The sequence below is a fragment of the Diceros bicornis genome, chromosome 33 (assembly GCF_020826845.1).
Source record: "Diceros bicornis minor isolate mBicDic1 chromosome 33, mDicBic1.mat.cur, whole genome shotgun sequence".
Classification (NCBI taxonomy): Eukaryota; Metazoa; Chordata; class Mammalia; order Perissodactyla; family Rhinocerotidae; genus Diceros; species Diceros bicornis.
This window is the reverse complement of record NC_080772.1, coordinates 32,422,121-32,442,666: the sequence shown is the minus strand read 5'-3', so window position 1 is coordinate 32,442,666 and position 20,546 is coordinate 32,422,121. Positions and strand designations below refer to the sequence as shown.

The 20,546-nt window shown below is 35.5% G+C and overlaps 2 long non-coding RNA genes across 3 annotated transcripts in view; one reads left to right on the top strand and one right to left on the bottom strand.

Annotated features, from left to right (window-relative positions):
* LOC131396592 (uncharacterized) overlaps positions 1-20,546 on the bottom strand; it is a 90,564-nt gene that overhangs the window by 67,463 nt on the left and 2,555 nt on the right. The gene's annotated exons all lie outside the window — the stretch shown is intronic.
* Positions 1-20,546, top strand: part of LOC131396591 (uncharacterized) — a 36,272-nt gene that overhangs the window by 13,251 nt on the left and 2,475 nt on the right. Inside the window, exon 3 of the long non-coding RNA XR_009216589.1 lies at positions 16,125-16,282. This is a non-coding gene — a long non-coding RNA (uncharacterized LOC131396591). The remainder of the gene's footprint in view (positions 1-16,124; positions 16,283-20,546) is intronic.

Genomic DNA, 20,546 nt, shown 5'->3' with positions numbered 1-20,546 from the left:
TGAAAGCTAATTTATGTAGACCAAAATTTGATTTTCCTGAAAATGATCCCTTAATTTTCCCAGTATGAAGTTAGTGTCTTGTAGAATATATACAGGATTAACTAATTAGAGAATGCCCTTAAAGAATTTATAGTAAGGTTTTAAACATCAATGGACTAAATGCTCCAATTAAAAGGCATAGGGTGGCTGGTTGGATAAAACAACAAGACCCATATACATGCTGCATACAAGAGACACACTTCGGACCTAAAGACACTCACAAACTGAAAGTGAAGGGATGGTAAAAGATACTCCATGCAAATGGTAATGAAAATAAAGCTGGGGTAGCAATACTCATATCAGACAAAATAGACTTTAAAACAAAAACTGTAAAAAGAGACAAAGAAGGGCATTACATAATGATCAAGGGAGCAATCCAACAAGAGGATATAACACTTGTAAATCTCTATGCACCCACCTAAATATATAAAGCAATTATTAACAGACATAAAAAGAGAAATAGACAGTAACACAATAATAGTAGGGGACTTTAACACTCCACTTACACCAATGGATAGATCATCCAAAGAGAAGATCAATAAGGAAACATTGGCCTTAAATGACACACTAGAACAGATGGACCTAGTAGATATATACAGAGCATTCCATCCAAAAACTGAAGAATACACGTTCTTTTCAAATGCACATGGAACATGCTCCAGGATTGATCACATATTAGGCCACAAAACAAGTCTCCATAAATTTAAGAAGATTGAAATAATACCAAATATCTTTTCTGACCACAATGGTATGAAACTAGAAATCAACTATAGGAAGAAAATCAGAAAAGCCACAAATACTTGGAGATTAAACAAAATGCTACTGAACAACAATTGAGTCAATGACGAAATCAAAGAAGAAATCAAAAAATACCTGAAGACAAATGAAAATGAAAACACGACATGCCAGAATTTGTGGGATACAGCAAAAGCGGTTCTAAGAGGGAAGTTTATAACAAAACAGGCTAATGTCAACAAACAAGAAAAATCTCAAATAAACAATCTAACAATGCACCTATAGGAACTGGAAAAAGAAGAACAAACAAAGCCCAAAATCAGTGGAAGAAGGGAAATAATAAAAATCAGAGCAGAAATAAATGAAATAGAGACTAAAAAAACAATATAAAAAATTAATAAAACCAAGAGCTGGTTCTTTGAAAAGATAAACAAAATTGACAAACCTTCAGCTAGACTCACCAACAAAAAAAGAGAGAAGGCTCAAATAAGTAAAATCAGAAATGAAAGAGGAGAAATTACAACAGACACCTCAGAAATACAAAAGATTATAAGAGAATACTATGAAAAGCTATATGCCAACCAATTCGACAATCTGGAAGAAATGGATAAATTCTTAGGATCATACAACCTTCCAAAACTGGATCAAGAAGAAATAGAGAATTTGAGCAGACCAATGACCAGTAAGGAGATCGAAACAGTAATCAAAAACCTCCCCAAAAATAAAAGTTCAGGACCAGATGGCTTCCCTGGTGAATTCTACCAAACATTCAAAGAAGACTTAATACCTATCCTTCTCAAACTCTTCCAAAAAATGGAGGAGGGGGGAAAGCTCCCTAACTCATTCTACGAAGCTGACATTACCCTGATACCAAAAGCAGACAAGGAAATACAAAAAAAGAAAATTACAGACCAATATCACTGATGAACATCGATGCAAAAATCCTCAACAAAATACTAGCAAATCGCATACAACAATATGTTAAAATGATTATACACCATGATCAAGTGGGATTGATTCCAGGTATGCAGGGATGGTTCAACATTCATAAATCAATCAATGTAATAGACCACATTAATAAAATGAAGAATAAAAATCACGTGATCATCTCAATAGATGCAGAGAAAGCATTTGACATCCATTTATGATAAAAACTCTGAATAAAATGGGTATAGAAGGAAAGTACCTCAACATAATAAAGGCCATATATGACAAACCCACGGTGAATATCATCCTCAATGGTGAAAGACTGAAAGCTATCCCTCTAAGAACAGGAACCAGACAAGGATGCCCACTCTCACCACTCCTATTTAACATAGTACTGGAAGTCCTAGCCAGAGCAATCAGGCAAGAAAAAGAAATAAAAGGGATCCAAATTGCAAAGGAAGAAGTAAAACTCTCACTATTTGCAGATGGCATGATTTTATATATAGAAAACCCTAAAGAAACCACTAAAATCTTTTAGAAGTAATAAACGAATATGGTAAAGTTGCAGGATACAAAATCAACATACAAAAATCAGTTGCATTTCTATACACTAACAACGAAGTAGCAGAAAGAGAAATTAAGAATACAACCCCATTTACAATTGCAACAAAAAGAATAAAATACCTAGGAATAAACTTGACCAAAGAGGTGAAAGATCTGTACACCGAAAACTATAAAACATTGCTGAAAGAAATTGAAGAAGACACAAAGAAGTGGAAAGATATTTCATGCTCTTGGACTGGAAGAATTAACATAGTTAAGATGTCCATACTGCCTAAAGCAATCTATAGATTCAATGCAATCCCTATCAAAGTTCCAACAACACTTTTCACAGAAATAGAACAAAGAATGCTAAAATTTATATGGAACAACAAAAGACCCCAAATAGCTAAAGGAATACCAAGAAAAAAGAACAAAGCTGGAAGTATCACACTCCCTGATTTCAAAACATACTACAAAGCTATAGTAACCAAAACAGCATGGTACTGGCACAAAAACAGACACACAGATCAATGGGATAGAATCGAAAGCCCAGAAATAAACCCACACATCTATGGACAGCTAATCTTTGACAAACGAGCCAAGAACATACAATGGAGAAAGGAAAGTCACTTCAACAAATGGTGTTGGGAAAACTGGATAGCCACGTGAAAAAAATGAAAGTAGACCCTTACCTTACACCATACACAAAAATTACCTTCAAATTGATTAAAGACTTGAATGTAAGACCTGAAACTATGAAACTTCTAGAAGAAAACATAGGCAGTACGCTCTTTGACATCAGTCTTAGCAACATATTTTCAAGCACCATGTCTGACCAGGCAAGAGAAACAATAGAAAAAATAAACAAATGGGACTACATCAAACTAAAAAGCTTCTGCACAGCTAAAGAAACCATCAACAAAACGAAAAGACAACCTAACAATTGGGAGAAGATATTTGCAAACCATACATTGGATAAGGGGTTAATCTCCAAAATATACAAAGAACACATGCATCTTAACAACAAAAAAACTAACAACCCAATTAAAAAATGGGCAAAAGACCTGAACAGACATTTCTCCAAAGAAGATATACAGATGGCCACCAGACACATGAAAAGATGTTCAAAATCATTAACTATCAGGGAAATGCAAATCAAAACTACAATGAGATATCACCTCATGCCCATCAGAATGGCTATAATTAACAAGAAAGGAAACAACATGTGTTGGAGAGGATGTGGAGTGAAGTGAACTCTCATACACTGCTGGTGGGAGTGCAAACTTGTCCAGCCACTATGGAAAACAGTATGGAGATTCCCCAAAAAATCAAGGATAGAACTACCATATGATCCAGCTATTCCACTGCTGGATATTATCCAAAGAACTTGAAAACACCAATGCGTAAAGATACATGCACCCCTGTGTTCATTGCAGCGTTATTCACAATAGCCAAGACTTGGAAGCAACCTAAGTGCCCATCAAGGGACGAATGGATAAAGAAGATGTGGTATTTATACACAATGGAATACTACTCAGCCATAAGAAACGATGAAATCCAGCAATTTGTGACAACATGGATGGACATTGAGGGTATCATGCAAAGTGAAATAAGCCAGAGGGAGAAGGTCAAATACCGTATGATTTCCCTCATTAAGTAGTAGATAATAACAAGAACAAACAAACACATAGAGACAGAGATTGGATTGGTGGTTACCAGAGGGGAAGAGGGGAGGGAGGACAGCGAAAGGGATAATTCAGCACAAGTGTGTGGTGATGGGTTGTATTTAGTATTTGGGTGGTGAACATGATGTAATCTATGCAGAAATAGAAGTATAATGACGTACACCTGAAATTTATACAATGTTATAAACCAATGTTACTGCAATAAACAAAAAAATAAAAAAATAATAGAATTTATAGTAAAGCTTTTTGGAAAAGTGCAAACCTTTATACATGTTTCTAAAATCATGCACTATTATGATACCCATAATGATATCATAAATAAATACATCCTAAAGGGTAGGCTATTCAATACCGTAGTGATTGTTAGAAAATTAACAAGATGTGTTATATCATACTATCATAACATAAAACTTTAAATAGATATGTTTATTATCCAAAGAAAATTTGTCAATAGAATGATCAAACAGTGCAAGATAAAAAAAAACCCAATGAGCTTGAGCTAAATATTTCATAAGCGCCCATTCAGTGGGTTTGATACAGAGAGGGAAAGTCACATTAGCAAACAAACAATAAGCAAGACATGTGGGGTGGAAAAGACTAAGGTCCAACGTGTTTAATAAAATCACAATTAGGTCCAAAATACAAGGCAAAAGGAAACACTTTTGATATACATATTAAATGTAATATGTTACATATACCATTTGATGGTAAACCACATAGAAATGAAGACAGAGTTTTAAAGATTTTGTAAATTGTTGTCCATGTAGGCAGAAGATAGGATAATAATAATTGATTTTTTTGAAGTTAAATAATAGTGACTTTAAAAATGAAAACCCATTAAAAAAGAAAAGCCTAGTCCACACCCTGATGGTTTGGGATTAGCTACTATGCAAAGAAGAATGTCCTGATTATGTGATAGAAGTTGCTAAATTCTAGCTTTGTCTTAGGTTTTAGATTTCCCAATAGGGAGAAAAAATAATGGCTAACATAATTCAAAATCCTAATCCTAACTGAATCTTTTCACCTCCCTACCTATTTATGAATCAGAAATCTACTCCAAGAATTTATTCCAGTAGAAAATACTTCCCTGCTGCAGAGGCAATTTAATATAATGGTTTTTCATTATGCATAGCACAAACAGGTAGTAAATGGTAAAGAATTCCACAGTTGCATATGTTATTATCAAAAGTACTGAGAAATCAAGTACCAAGAATATATTCAAGTACCAAGAATGTAAATGATTATGGCTGATTCAACATTTTATCAGAACAATTATTATAAATGTGAAAGTGCATTGGGTCCTCTTTTTTATCATAGAATTTATACTAGTCCCTGGTAAACAACATTTTTTAGATGCTAATATTCTTGGTTTCAGTAATTTTTGCTGTACGCTTTATATATCAACTTGCACAAAATACTTGGTAACTGTAGCTGCTATTTACTGTGTAGTGTAACCCTAAAGATTAGGCCAGAGTTATCACTTAGTGGTTACCACAAATATGCTCAAATGACTGTTAATTAAGGGTTATTCATAATTGCTTCGTGAGATTTGAAGCTAAGTTCCTACAGAGGTAACTCTTCTAATTGCTAGTACTAGCTAGATTTAATTTTCCAATTCTTACCATTTTCAGCATTTTGTCACAAATATCAGGAAAACATAGATTGTCCAAAGAACAGACGGAGAAAAGCAGAATTATTGTAATGACGAAGGTACTGAACTGGATTCTCTCAGTACCGTTCTGAAGGTTCAACATATACTTTTCAAAGCCACTTTAAGAAGAAAGCCGAGGACTAGACTAGTGTTCTAATCCGAGATGTGCCACTATCTCTGAGAACAAACATAATGAAGTTCTCTGAGTCTTAGATACTGCTGCACCTTTGTTAATCCCATTCCTCTTTTGACCCACAGCCAAAGTGTATCCATCTTTCATGGGTCAAACAATGTCCATCTTCCTCCATCAAGTCCTTTTTGATTATGTAAGACAACATTGATGTATTTCTACTTTGAATATTTACAGTTTGGATGACCCAATTTAGCACAGGATTATGTTTTCTTGCATTTTTTTTAATAGACTTTATTTTTTAGAGTAGATTTAGGTTTACAGCAAAACTGAGCAGAAGTTACAGAGATTTCCCCTACTATACGCCCACCTCTGCACAGGCATAGTCTCTCCCATTATCAACATCGCCCACCAGAGTTGTACATTTGTTACAACTGATGAACCTAAATTGGCACATCATCAGCCAGAGGCCATAACCGACATTAGGGTTCGTTCTTGGTGTTGTACGTTCTATGGGTTTAGAAAAATTTATAATGTTGTGTATCCACCGTTATAGTACCATAGTAATTTCATTGCCCTAAAAAATCTTCGTATTCTGCCTATTTATCCCTCTCTCCTCCCTAACCCCCAGCAACCACTGATATTTTTTTACTGTCTCCATAGTTTTGCCTTCTCCAGAACGTCATATTCTTGGAATCACACAACATATAGCCTTTTCAGATTAGCTTCTCTTACTTAGCAATATGCATTTAAGATTCCTCTATGTCTTTTCATGGCTTAATAGCTCGTTTCTTTTCAGCACTGAATAATATGCCATTGTCTAGATGTACTACACTTTATCCGTTCACCTACTGAAGGACATCTTGGTTGCTTCCAAGTTTTGACAACTGTGAATAAAGCTGCTATAAATGTATGCATGCAGGTTTTTGTGTGGACATAAGCTTTCAACTCCTTTGGGTAAATAGCAAGGAATGTGATTGCTGGACCACATGGTAAGAGTATGCTTAGTTTTATAAGAAACCACCAAACTGTCTTCCAAAGTGGCTGTGCCATTTTGCATTTCTACTAGCAATGAACAAGAATTCCTATCGTTCCGCATCCTTGCCAGTATTTGGTGTTGTCAGTGTTGTGGATTTTGGCTATTCTAATAGGTGTGAAGTGAGTGGTATCCCATTGTTGTTTTAATTTACATTTCCCTGATGACATATGATGGAGGATGGTGGACTATCTGTTCATATGCCTATTTGCCATCCGTATGTCTTCTTTGGTGAGGAGTCTATTCAGGTCTTTGGCCCATTTTTTAATTTAGTTGTTTGTTTTCTTATTATTGAGTTTTAAGAGTTCTTTGTATATTTGGATGACAGTTCTTTCTCAGCTATGTCTTTTGCAAATTTTTCTCCCAGTCTATGACTTTTTCATTCTCTTGACACTGTCTTTCACAAAGAAGTTTTTAATTTTAATGAAGTCCAACTTATCAATTCTTTCTTTCATGGATCATGCCCTTGGCGTTGTATCTGAAAAGTCATTGCCAAATCCAAGGTCATCTAGATTTTCTCCTATGTTATCTTCTAGGAGTTTATAGTTTTGCATTTTACATTCAGGTCTTTGTTTGGAACAACCTGGGACTAGATGGAGAAATCTGCGTAATCCTGGAATTTCCTATTAGCAAGCTTACTTGGCTAACAGATATAAAGCCACTTGCTCTGCCTAACCTCTCTTAGTAATAAACATTATTTTGGTCTCTATATTCCTTTCGGGCTCTTTTCTCTCACTTTTCAGATGTGGAAAAAGGATGCTATTTATTGAAGTTCCCTTGAGAGACCCACAAACCCATTTTTGTAAAATTATGTGTGTACACGTACTAAAAAATCTGAAAAATAATTAAACCAAAGTGGTAGAACCACAGTCAATTTGGTTTTGCGTCTTTGTATGTTCTAAACTTTTACTTTATGAACACGTATTGTAATTAGGAAAAAAGGTTAAATATATATGTTTTTTAGTATAATGCTGACCTCCTCAAAAAAAAAATTGGTTATCCATAGGCCTTACAATAGATGTTGTCTGAAAACGCTCAATATTCTTATTTTAGGCATTTAACAGTGTTTTAATAACGAGCCCTCAAATGGATTGCACAGTTAGGAATAGATCGCCTGCCGTCTCACGCCTGCTGTATTATTAACAACCCTTTCTAATCAGTTAACAGACACTTGGAGTGATCAAAGAAATTGCCCTCTTTGACAGTTACAGATCCATGTGACTTTTCAAAAACAGATCACTGCATTCCATCCCAAAGGTAGACACAGACTCCCTTTGGTTCAGTGGAAGCTATAGTATGCTTTAATGGTGACATTTTCCTCCAAATACCGCTAAGTTTCACAGAAGCCAGCAGCTTCAAAGTACTGGAGGCAGCAGGCTGCGAATCGGGAGACATTTATTCCCTCCTCTGTCACTATATTTCTGCTCACTTAGCCTCGCTTCATTTTGCCCACCCACAAAATGAGAAAAATAATTCTTGCTTGTGTCTTAAAAGTGATAGGAAAAAATAAATGGGAGTGTATACATGAATGCTATAACTTGAGATTCTTACAAGTAAAGAAAAATATATACACACAAACATTCAGAATTGCTATTACTGTAACTAATTTTAGCAGTCCATCAATTTAGGCTATGTAATTTTTCTTTTGTTTTTTTAACTCAAGATGAGCTTAAATATGTGATATTTTTCTCCAAATACCACTAATTTTCACCAAAGCCAGTAGCTTCATGGTGCTGGAGCCAGGATAGGTATCAAAATGGCAAAGGCACAAGCTCTTTGTCTCTAGGAGGAAAGCTGGTAGTCTCCAAGTCGACAAGAAAAACATCACCCTTGAGAGATTCTTTCCCTAATCAAGAAATGAAAAATCACTTGTAGGTGGCAAGTTAACCAAATAATAGTGGAAGAACGCCAGATCTAGGAAAAGACATTTTGATGGATGTGGAAGGAATGAAATGAGATGCTGCTTTATTAAACAGCAGCTGCTCTGTGTTCTACCCACCAGAGGAGGTTTACAAAGGAGCAGGACAGGTTGTCAGGGAACCCAAACCCACAATCATCCACAGTAGTTTGAAAAGGAAAAAAGCACAAAGTACATAAAGCATACAGAGCATAAAAACAAGCAACATCTGATAAAACACGAGAGACTCAGGAGAAGGGCATTACAGCTTGCAGAGAGAAAGCAGCAAATGAGGGTCAAGTGAAAAACCTATTTTTATAAATCTGAAAACATTGAAAAGACGAGAGAGACAGAGAAAAAAAGTTGCCATTTAGCGGGGCCATAGACGCCACATAACTGGGAAAGGTTATCTTAAATAGTTCCTTTGCAAGACTTTTGCTTTATTGTTTTTTTCCTCTTTATTTTAATAAACTGAATTAGTGAGCGAGATTTCAGTGATCTTTTAATAAGTAGACAAAGGAAATAAGCCACTGTTGACAAACATAGCATTAGAAGATTGCTAAAATGTTCTGCAAGAGTTAAGCTTGTGGCCTGCAGCTAAGTCCAGCTGTTGACTTAGGGTGACGGCTGCAGGAAACACGGAGGGTTAAAAGTGTCATTTGAAATTGGGGAGATAGGTTGTGAGGTTTGTGTACTCTTTTTGAAGCGAACATTTTGCCTGATTACATCAGAGGCTTAAAGGAGATCCAAAACTCCAGCCGCTGTAACCTGCTTTGTTGGAAAGACTTCTGATTGAATCAGACGTGGACAGAATATAATTATGTAAAAAGTGGTAAAGTGTCTGATCAAGATTTGGAGCTGCAATGTTTGCACTACTCTAATTCCTTTCCTGTCTCTTTTACAAACGACATTGGTAATAATAATAATAATAATAATAATAATAATAATAAACAATAATTCCTGTTTAGAATAAGAGAAAAGAAGAACAGAAAAATTCTTAAGGACTTTTTTCATATTTCTGTTTTTGCTATAAAATTATATTCACATAAGAAGAAAGTAGGTACAGCATGGGTACGTGGTTATAATGAAAACAGATAAATGTAGCTTCATATGCGAATTTATGACAAAGCATTTGGCCATATCCGGCAAAGCATAATTCCCAACAAAACCAAGTGGAACAGCATACCACAAAGAGAAACTCACGGGAATTTTTCTCTAGAATTCGAAAACAAGTACTTATTTCTGAACATGTTTTAAACAGTATGTCTATATATTTGTTTTCCGTATCTTGGCCGACACTCTCCGGATAACTTCTGTGCTCCAATTTTGAAAAACATAAAATGACAGAGCAGTCGAGATGTTTACTTCCAGCTCAGTATTGACAGTCAGTCGGTCAAAAAATATTCTTAACACCCACAGGGCTCATAACACTACAATGGGTACTTGGAGGTACATATTAAAGAACAGGTATTGTTTTTGAAGCAAAGAAAATGCACGGTAATGATTTCAATGATACAGGGCATGTATGTTCAGAGATTCAAACCAGAAACTGGCATTAGAGAAAGAAACCAAACGCAGAAGATGCAAGAAGACATTTCCGACGAGAAACCGATTTTTTTTTCTTTTTATTTTTTGTTAGAGATCCTAGGCAGTATCACAACCAGCCTCTCCTTGCTATACACTGCCACCTAAAGGAAGCTGGCAATTGCTAGATAATAGCTTGTTTTCTTTCTCACGGCTGAAAGTAAATGTCCTAATTAATTTCACGATGCCCCTATTTTTCATGCAGCATTCAAGTTAAGTATGCAAATGCACACTGGATCTTACGCCTGTGATCATAAACTAAAAGTGCTGCCTCGAGTTTGAGATTGGTTTAGGGAAAGTGAAAAAGTTCCTCTCTGCGCCTAACATTTCATAGCAAGGCACATTTTCATTGCTGTTCCATTTCATTTCAAGCAGATTACCAGGACTAGGTGGTCAAAACATCCTGAGTAAGGATCCCAGTTCTGCTAATTGTGATAAACCAGCAGCATTCAAATGCAGCATTTCATGAATGCTTTTGAGCATAGTGGTGGTCGGCAGTAAAAGCACTTGAACCTAAATGTTTCATTAACTATGATGCCATTAGCCTCTGTTTCTCAAGAAAAACATCACCCATGTTTATATCACAAAGATTTGGACTTTCTAGATAATCTTCTTGATTAGCATATAAAAGGGGAATTAAAAGTAAAAAGACGTTTAGTGTCACATTTTAAAAAATATGTAAACTCAAGTCTTAGTATCTGCTGAATGTATATAAAATGACCAAAATATCACAGTTATTAGGAGACTGTCATGAATTAAAAGAAACAATTTGGTAACAAGAACATGACATTTTCCTTTTGGAAAGAATTATCAAATTACTTGCTTGAAAAAAATTGATCAAATCAGGCCAGAAGAGCAGCTTCCATGGCAACCGATGTATTAGAAGATCATAGATGTTCTATATCCTCATTTAGTATCTTGACTGATATAATTCAGAGAAATTCAGTAAGCCCTGGATGAACTGCAAGCTAAATTTGATTATACTGATTGGTGAAAGCTACAATAAGATTCCTGGTGAAAAAATCAACAGATTTACAAAGATGGATTGAGATTTTTGTTAAATGGTTTAAGCTCATCCTGAACACAGATTAATCAGAAACAGTCTTATATTTTAAAAAAATCTCTTTCTTTTTGTTCCACAGTAAATGTGTAAGTGGAAAGTTTTGTGTACATCACATTTCTGTTATTCAATTCACATTCTTATATGCACTGGAGGAGCGAGGAGCTCCCTATTTATAGGAATCGTATGATACATCATTTTGTAAAACAGCATCATTGTATAGAATAAATAGTAACAATTTTCTCTCCTCCGTGTATTTGGTAAATAATGATCTTCAGATATTGAATTTTCTTAAAAGAATACAGCTATAACTTGCAAAGAACAAAATGCCAGGAGACATTTTCAGAAATTACTCATTGAGAGTTCAGAATTCAAAGATATAGCACTATAAGAAGGAATTTTTACAAGCTGATTATCTCTGATTTTCCTGTATTATAAATAATAAGCATTTGTGAATTCATCAGGTCTACCATCAGACAATAAGGATCCTGTAATTCAGGTTCCCAGGTTGAGTTTAGCTCAACAGAAATTCAATGGCCTGCTGTCCTATGTACTTCAACTTGGCACCCCAGAGGGGGGGAAATAATATATCAATTTTTTCTTAGTTAATAAGCTTTACTGTAGCTAGATTTAATTTAACTCTTCCCTTTAACGCTAATTCAAAGCTGCAATATGTTGCACCATTTTGGATTGTGTGTATATTTTAGTGTGGCTTGCCTTTTGCATCTAACCATAGACCATGAGAAAGACCTCCAAAAGGAAAAAGGATCTCATTTAAAACTACAGACGAGAGGCCGTTTTGGGGTGAGGATTTCCCTCCATATAATTCCCAGATTTGTCTGAAAGTTGACATTTTGGTAGGGATACAATGTAGCACAAACATGCTAACTTAAATTCTTTATTCTTTCAGGATTACTGTGTGAACTGAAGAAAGGCTTTTTTTTTTAAATTTTTTTGTTTATTGCAGTAACGTTGGTTTATCACATTGTATAAATTTCAGGTGTACATCATTATACTTCTATTTCTGCATAGATTACATCATGTTCACCACCCAAATACTAATTATAACCCATCACCACACACATGTGCCGAATTATCCCTTTCGCCCTCCTCCCTCCCCTCTTCCTTTCTGGTAACCACCAATCCAATCTCTGTCTCTATCTGTTTGTTTATTGTTGTTATTATCTACTGCTTAATGAGGGAAATCATACGGTATTTGACCTTCTCCCTCTGGCTTATTTCACTTTGCATAATACCCTCAATGTCCATCCATGTTGTCACAAATGGCTGGATTTCATCGTTTCTTATGGCTGAGTAGTATTCCATTGTGTATATATACCACATCTTCTTTATCCATTTGTACCTTGATGGGCACTTAGGTTGCTTCCAAGTCTTGGCTATTGTGAATAACGCTGCAATGAACACAGGGGTGCATGTATCTTTACGCATTGGTGTTTTCAAGTTCTTTGGATAAATACCCAGCTGTGGAATAGCTGGATCATATGGTAGTTCTATCCTTGATTTTTTGGGGAATCTCCATACTGTTTTCCATAGTGGCTGCAGCAGTTTGCACTCCCACTAGCAGTGTATGAGAGTTCACTTCACTCCACATCCTCTCCAACACATGTTGTTTCCTGTCTTGTTAATTATAGCCATTCTGACGGGCGTGAGGTGATATCTCATTGTAGTTTTGATTTGCATTTCCCTGATAGTTAGTGATTTTGAACATCTTTTCAAGTGTCTGGTGGCCATCTGTATATCTTCTTTGGAGAAATGTCTGTTCAGGTCTTTTGCCCATTTTTTAATTGGGTTGTTAGTTTTTTTGTTGTTAAGATGCATGAGTTCTTTGTATATTTTGGAGATTAACCCTTATCAGATGTATGGTTTGCAAATATCTTCTCCCAATTGTTAGGCTGTCTTTTCGCTTTGTTGATGGTTTCTTTTGCTGTGCAGAAGCTTTTTAGTTTGATGTAGTCCCATTTGTTTATTTTTTCTATTGTTTCTCTTGCCTGGTCAGACATGGTGCTTGAAAATATGTTGCTAAGACCGATGTCGAAGAGCGTACTGCCTATGTTTTCTTCTAGAAGTTTCATAGTTTCAGGTTTTGGGCTTTGTTTGCTCTTCTTTTTCCAGTTCCTTTAGGTGCATTGTTAGATTGTTTATCTGAGATTGTTCTTGTTTGCTGAGATAGGCCTGTATTGCTATAAACTTCCCTCTTAGAACTGCTTTTGTTGTATCCCATAAATTCTGGCATGTCGTATTTTCATTTTCATTTCTCTCAAGGTATTTTTGATTTCTTCTTTGATTTCTTCGTTGACCCAGTCGCTGTTCAGTAGCATTTTGTTTAATCTCCAAGTATTTGTGGCTTCTCTGACTTTCTTCCTATAGTTGATTTCTAGTTTCATACCGTTGTGGTCAGAAAAGATACTTGGTATTATTTCAATCTTCTTAAATTTATGGAGACTTGTTTTGTGGCCTAATATGTGATCAATCCTGGAGCATGTTCCATGTGCATTTGAAAAGAACGTGTATTCTTCGGTTTTTGGATGGAATGCCCTGTATATATCTACTAGGTCCATCTGTTCCAGTGTGTCGTTTAAGGCCAATGTTTCCTTATTGATCTTCTGTTTGGATGATCTATCCATTGGTGTAAGTGGAGTGTTAAAGTCCCCTACTATTATTGTGTTACTGTCTATTTCTCTATTTATGTCTGTTAATAATTGCTTTATATATTTAGGTGGGTGCATAGATATTTACAAGTGTTATATCCTCTTGTTGGATTGTTCCCTTGATCATTATGTAATGCCTTTCTTTGTCTCTTTTTACAGTTTTTTTTTTAAAGTCTATTTTGTCTGATATAAGTATTGTTACCCCAGCTTTATTTTCATTACCATTTGCATGGAGTATCTTTTACCATCCCTTCACTTTCAGTTTGTGAGTGTCTTTAGGTCTGAAGTGTGTCTCTTGTATGCAGCATATATATGGGTCTTGTTGTTTTGTCCAATCAGCCACCCTATGCTTTTTAATTGGAGCATTTAGTCCATTGACATTTAAAGTAGCTACTGATAAGTATGTACTTACTGCTATTTTTTAACTTTTTTTTCTCAGTGTTTTACTAGTCCTTCTCTGTTCCTTTCTCCTTCTATACAGAATTGATGGTCTCTTTAGTTTGATCTCTCTCTGAAAGCTGTACTCTTTAACTCCCCTCCTCCCTCCTTTTATGTTTTTGATATCATATCTAACCTCATTTTTGTGCATTTGTATCCATCACCCTCTTATCATGGAAATAGATAATTTTTCCTATTTGTGGTCTTCTCTTTTCCCCTTAAATCAGTTCCTTTAACATTTCTTGTAGCACTGGTTTCTTGGTGGCAAACTCCTTTAATTTTTGCTTGTCTGGGAAATTTTTGATCTCTCCTTCCATTTTGAATGATAACCTTGCTGGGTAGAGTATTCTTGGTTGTAAGTTTTTTCCTTTTAGCACTTTAAATATATCGTGCCCCTCTTGAAGAAATGCTTTTAATCTCTCTTTTCTATTTCTCAAAAGGGTAATGCCATCTTACTCCAAATTATTTTAAACATTTGAAAATGTTGTATGCAAGGCTCTACAAGTCAAAAATCACTTTTGTCTGAAACACTAATTTCCCCAGAAGAAACCTAGAACAATTCCATTTGTCAAATAATGGGGGGAAAGGGTTTGGTTCTATTTTGCATTAATTAGCAAATTATTCCATTTTGCCACCTAGGTTCATGTTTGTAAAAGAAGCCTCATAATAGTTGTGATGCATTAGAAACCATTATACTTATGTTATAAGAGGCAAAAATACACATTTTGAGTAATGATATCTGATCATTACGGTGCCTATGACAGGCTCTTTATATTTTAATAAGGCATTTATATAACACACTGTTTTTAAATACATCACAACACTGCAAGAATCATCTCAATAGTTTTCACAGCATCCCTAACCAACAGACCGGATACCCACCCCAAAGCTAGTAGGTAAGGGAATATTGAACGATGGCTAAAGTTCAAGTCTGTTCTACAACTAATAATTACTCTAAGCTCCTTGAGGGTAAACATGATATTTTATCATCTCATCCCCTCTGCTGAGGACATTGCTTTGCACAATTTAAAAAGTTAAAATGAATTCATGACTTTTATGTCTCCACATCCCATTTATCTTTACACGTACTACCTAATTCCACTATAACATAAAACATTATTACATATTTGCATAGAGCTAAATTTCTGAAACTGAATTACATGTGGTGAAGAACATATATGTCAGAGTTCATCTTCCAGGTGACTGTTCTCTATATTTAACAAGCCCAATCATTCTCCTTAGTCTTTGAAAACTATAAAATGAAATAATGTGGAAATTGTAGTGAAGAAGTTTAGAACATCATCTAAAACATACAATAAAGCTAATCAGAGCATGATAATTTAATGATAATTTATCTAAATTTAACCAGAGGACCTGCAAAGGCTCATATTCTCAGTCCACTACCACTACTTAATTAATTTCCATAGGAATTACTAATTTCTTCAGAAGCAACCTAGAATGCTTCCATTTGAAGGCTTGGATGGGAAACTGAAAGACATTGTATTAGCCATCTTCAAGATAGCCCCAATGATTTTCACGTCCTGCTTCTTACAACCTGTGTAGTCCCCTCCCACATTGTACCAGGGATAGTCTGTGTGACCAATGGCACATGGGAGAAATAATGGTACGTCATTTCTGAGATTAGGTTATAGATGACTGCTGCTTCCATCTTGGGCGCTCTCTCACTTGTGCTCTCCTTTTCTCTCTCTCTCTCTCTCTCTCTTCTTAAGTCTCCAACTGAAAGCCAGCAGGGAACCAAGGCTTCCCAACAATCACATGAATGAGTTTTGAAGTGACTTTGCAACCCTACTAAAGTCTTGAGATCCCTGCAGCCCAGCGTACAACTTGTCCGCAACCTCTTGAGAGCTCCTCATGCAGAACTTCCCAGGTAAGCTGTTCCTAGATTCCTGGCCCTCAGAAACTTGGAGGTTATGAATGCCTGTTTTAAGCTGCTATGTTTTAGGACAGTTTGTTATGCAGAAATAGATAACTAATACAGATGTGGAGGTATAGCTAGAGATTTTATATTTTCTGCCAGTTGAAAAGTATGACTGTAGAAGTAAAATTAAAAAAAAAAAAATACACAGAAAGAGAACATCTAACTACATAAAAGATGATGATCAGGATTTGGTTGTCTAGACTAAGGTTTACGACTCCTAAATCATGGACTATTTGGAAAGGCTGGAAATCTAAAAAAGCCTGTGCAGAATACATTTTGCTATGATGAAGTCTTTTAAGAGGGAGGGGAGAAAATGCCCAGATTAAAAGATCAAGCTAACAGTAGGAAAAAATAAATTTGACATAAACAGAATAACGATGGAAGTGATATTAAACAATTCACAGGGAAAAAATTCAGTAATAAAACCAAGACCCTATGGGTTTGGTTATGGTCTCTATCTAGAACAGTCAGGAATATCGGTGTTTTTCAAATTAAAATTTAAAATGTAACCTAAAGAAATAGGTGGATCTCATGGGTATCAGTGAAAACCCATGAGAGACTGAACATATGCCTGAAAAAAGCAATAGATCTCTAACAAAGATACCACTGAGAAGGAAAGACAAAATAAGATCAAATGCAAAGGAAAAACATCAATAGAGAAATTCTCAGACCTAAGAGCAGAAGCACGATTGGGAACCAACCCATAAGATTAGAGAGAAAGACTAAAGGAAACAACATTGTTAGAGATGTGACCTACAGAGTACCTAGCCAGATCAAAGTTATGGATTTCAAAAGGCACAGGTGAAAAAACAGGGAAGGTGTAAAGAACTTCAAGTATAATGGTATCTAGTAAAGTCATTTTTTTCTAAATGCATTATACCTGGTAAATTCTAGACTTTCCCTGTTGACAATTCATGTTTCATGTTACACAATACCCAGGTCACTGACAATCTTGGAATCTTGGTGGGGGCAGGTAAGGAGGAAGGAATCTTCGCATATGTAAGAGATTCCAAAAATGAAGGAAAGATCTTGTCAGTGATTTTTCAAAAAGAAGAGGGAAATTATCTGATGAGTATACTAATGGCATGGATCCCTAGAAGAATTGTAGAATAATGTACGCCTACTTGAAAGACGTTATCTCGAGAAATCAGCTGGAGTCACCAAGAAAGGTCCTGTTATAATAACCTGATCTCCTTTTTTGGATCAAATTTTAAGACAAATAATTTGGAATATCAGTTTCTAAAAGAGTATATCCTGATTTAACATATCTTTCAACAAAGCCTTCCCTGAATACCTGTGGGGAAAGAATAGGACTACCTGGTTAACAGCATAGTTAGGTGGAATGATCATTATAACTAAAATATGTTAATTGATAGATTGATGAAAATTTGCAATAAGGTTCTAGTGATCTATTGTTGTTTAATTGGGGAGGATGCATTAAAGGCAAGGCTACCACATTTATTCATTAATACAGAGTCAGGAAAAATAAATTTGACCTGCAGAACTAAAATTTTTATGAAAAAGTAAATTTAAGAGACATTTAAGTTCCTAGATTTAGATTAAATCAGTTGCATACATACAGATTGGGAAATGATGGTTAATTAAACAGCCAATTGAAAAATAATCCTATGTATTTAACTGACTATAATCTCAATGTTAGCCAGAGTGATATACTGAAAAGAAACTTATATCCAATATTGTTTAAAATGTGGATTGTCCAAGTCCTAAAATGTAATAATCACTCTGCATCTGAAATCACCAGATAATTTTAGGAGTATCATATTTAGTTTTTGGCACTACTTTTAAAGGGACTAATGAAAAACTATAGAAAGTTTGGTGATGACTGATCACTTACTCTTCTAACAGCAGACAAACGTTATAGTATTTGGACATAAGTTTTTACTTGTCTAATCTGTTCCAGGCGTTATGCTCAAACTGGAAACCGAAAGATAAAAATGACCTTGTCCCTGTCAACAGTGAGTAGATGACCCAATAAGGGAAAAAGCAAATACACAAGACAGTGTGCCACTGCAAATTGGGTGATGGAAGAAATACTTGAGATAATTGGAATGTTCCACCTGGAGGAGAGACTTAAGGGAAATTCAGAAACGTCTTCAAACACCTTAACAGATGGTTTCAGGTGCATATCTAGACTTAGTGTGTCATACCAAAGGGTAAAGATGAAAATTACAGGAAGACAAATTTGGCCTAAAATCTTTTCAACAATTAAAAATGCGTAGCAAGAGAGTGGACTTAATCATAAAGTGGTGAGAATTTATCTTGGAAAACTTCTGATCAAAGGGTAGAGAAACTTGGAAAATTAGTGTAGGAAGGATTTCTGCCTTGAGGCATGGCTGGTGATGGCAATGTTACCGCCCAACACAGGGTCTTCTGTTCACCGCAAGACATGCCAATAGTCAAGAGGCAAGGTGGTAGGAGAAAAAGGACTTTTTTATTACAGCTTGCTAGTGAGAGGGAAGATGGCCAACTCATGTCCAAAAGAACCATCTTAAGGGGGCATGAAATCTTACAGCAGTTATATAGGCCATTGGGTTATTGGGGAGGGGGTTAGGAATGTTGACCTTCTGGTGTTACAGACTGGGAGTCGCCACACCAGATCTTTCAGTTTTCACTGATGATGGCTATCAGCATAGGTTCTCTGTTCAGGGGTCATCACATTCCTAAAGAACTCAAAAAAGCAGTTATCATCTTATTGCAGCTGGGAGGTACGTGCACAAGCAGGGGTCGTAAAATCTACAGAGCAGTTGGATCTCCTGGAGGGTGCAGATCCAGCTGGGTTAGTTTATCAGAGGTCATTCAAAGTTACAACAGAGTTTTTCTTTTCTACAATATGGCTTCCCTTATGTCAACCTTGTCTTGAGCCGGTATCAGTGATGGTGGTGGTGGTGGTGGTGGTGGTGGTGGTAATGTATTTAAGTGTGTTTAACAAGCAACAGAGCAGTGGGGTGAAAAGATTTGCTCTGTCTCTAAGATTCTTTGATTTCATGTATAAAAACAATCAATCTCTATCTTCATGAAACAAAATTTTCATTTTGGATTCCATGTCAAAAATGTGTAATGCTTCAAGAATCACCACAATTTAGGCAGCACATCTGAGGAAAAAATGTCCATGTCCCATGTTTAAGAGATTGATTCTAGTGTGCTATGCCTAATGTGTTTCACAAAAAAAGAGCAACTTTTAGAAAAAGTATAGTTAATAAATCCACATGTAGGAGACTTAAAAACTTAACTTGGATTTAGGACAATTTGATTTTATATGTATATATAAAATTGAAAGAAATTATGCTATCTCGGAAATCTATTCTCTTTTATATAACTTTTCAGAATTTCTTTCAAAAGATTTTCTTTTGCACAAAGCATACTCTTTTCATCTCATTCTATGATTCTTAATACTGCCTGAGTTGTAAGAAGGTGACTGATATTTTCTTTTGAGATTAGTTCAAACATCCTCTCAGGGGATCAATAACACAAATTCTAAGAAATTTAGTACCCATCGCCTGCCATGTAGTGCTAGGTTAGCTAAAGGACCTAAAATCTTCAAAACACATGACATATTTTTCTATAATCAAACACATTACTTTGAACAACAGTTAAAAAAGATGCTAGGCCATTTACTTCTTGCACAATATAATCATGTTACAGAATAAATGAAAGACAACTAAATATTCTAAATCACCCAAAATAAAACTTAAAACTAATTAGTGTATTAATTTTTTAATGGTTAAGTAGTAGGTATTTGTCAATTTGACCTTTAAGATGATATTTTAAATGATTCTTCATTATCTGTGAAACTCCTCAGGCATTCCTTCACGTCAGTGTTTTCCATGGGAATTTTTCAGTGTAGGCTCTCTCTTTGATAAAAATCCTACATTTGGAGTATTTATTGATTGCAGAGAGCCAGAAGAAACACATTGGACAGCAGAACTAATTTTTTTAAAGTTCATTTAACGGGGAGCATTTAGGGTCAAATTTTACATGGCTGCCTCCTGAATTAGTAAGATTTCATGTCTGCAATCGGGATTCTTGCCAAATAGTAGAATCACAATACCAACCGTTCTTACATTAGGCTCAACTGCGATAAACCACCTACGTGGAAAACTGCCAACTACTCCTCTAGATCAGTGTTTCTCAAATTGTGATCTCTGGACCATGGGCAGCAGAATCAACAGAGGAGCGTTTTAATAACACAGGA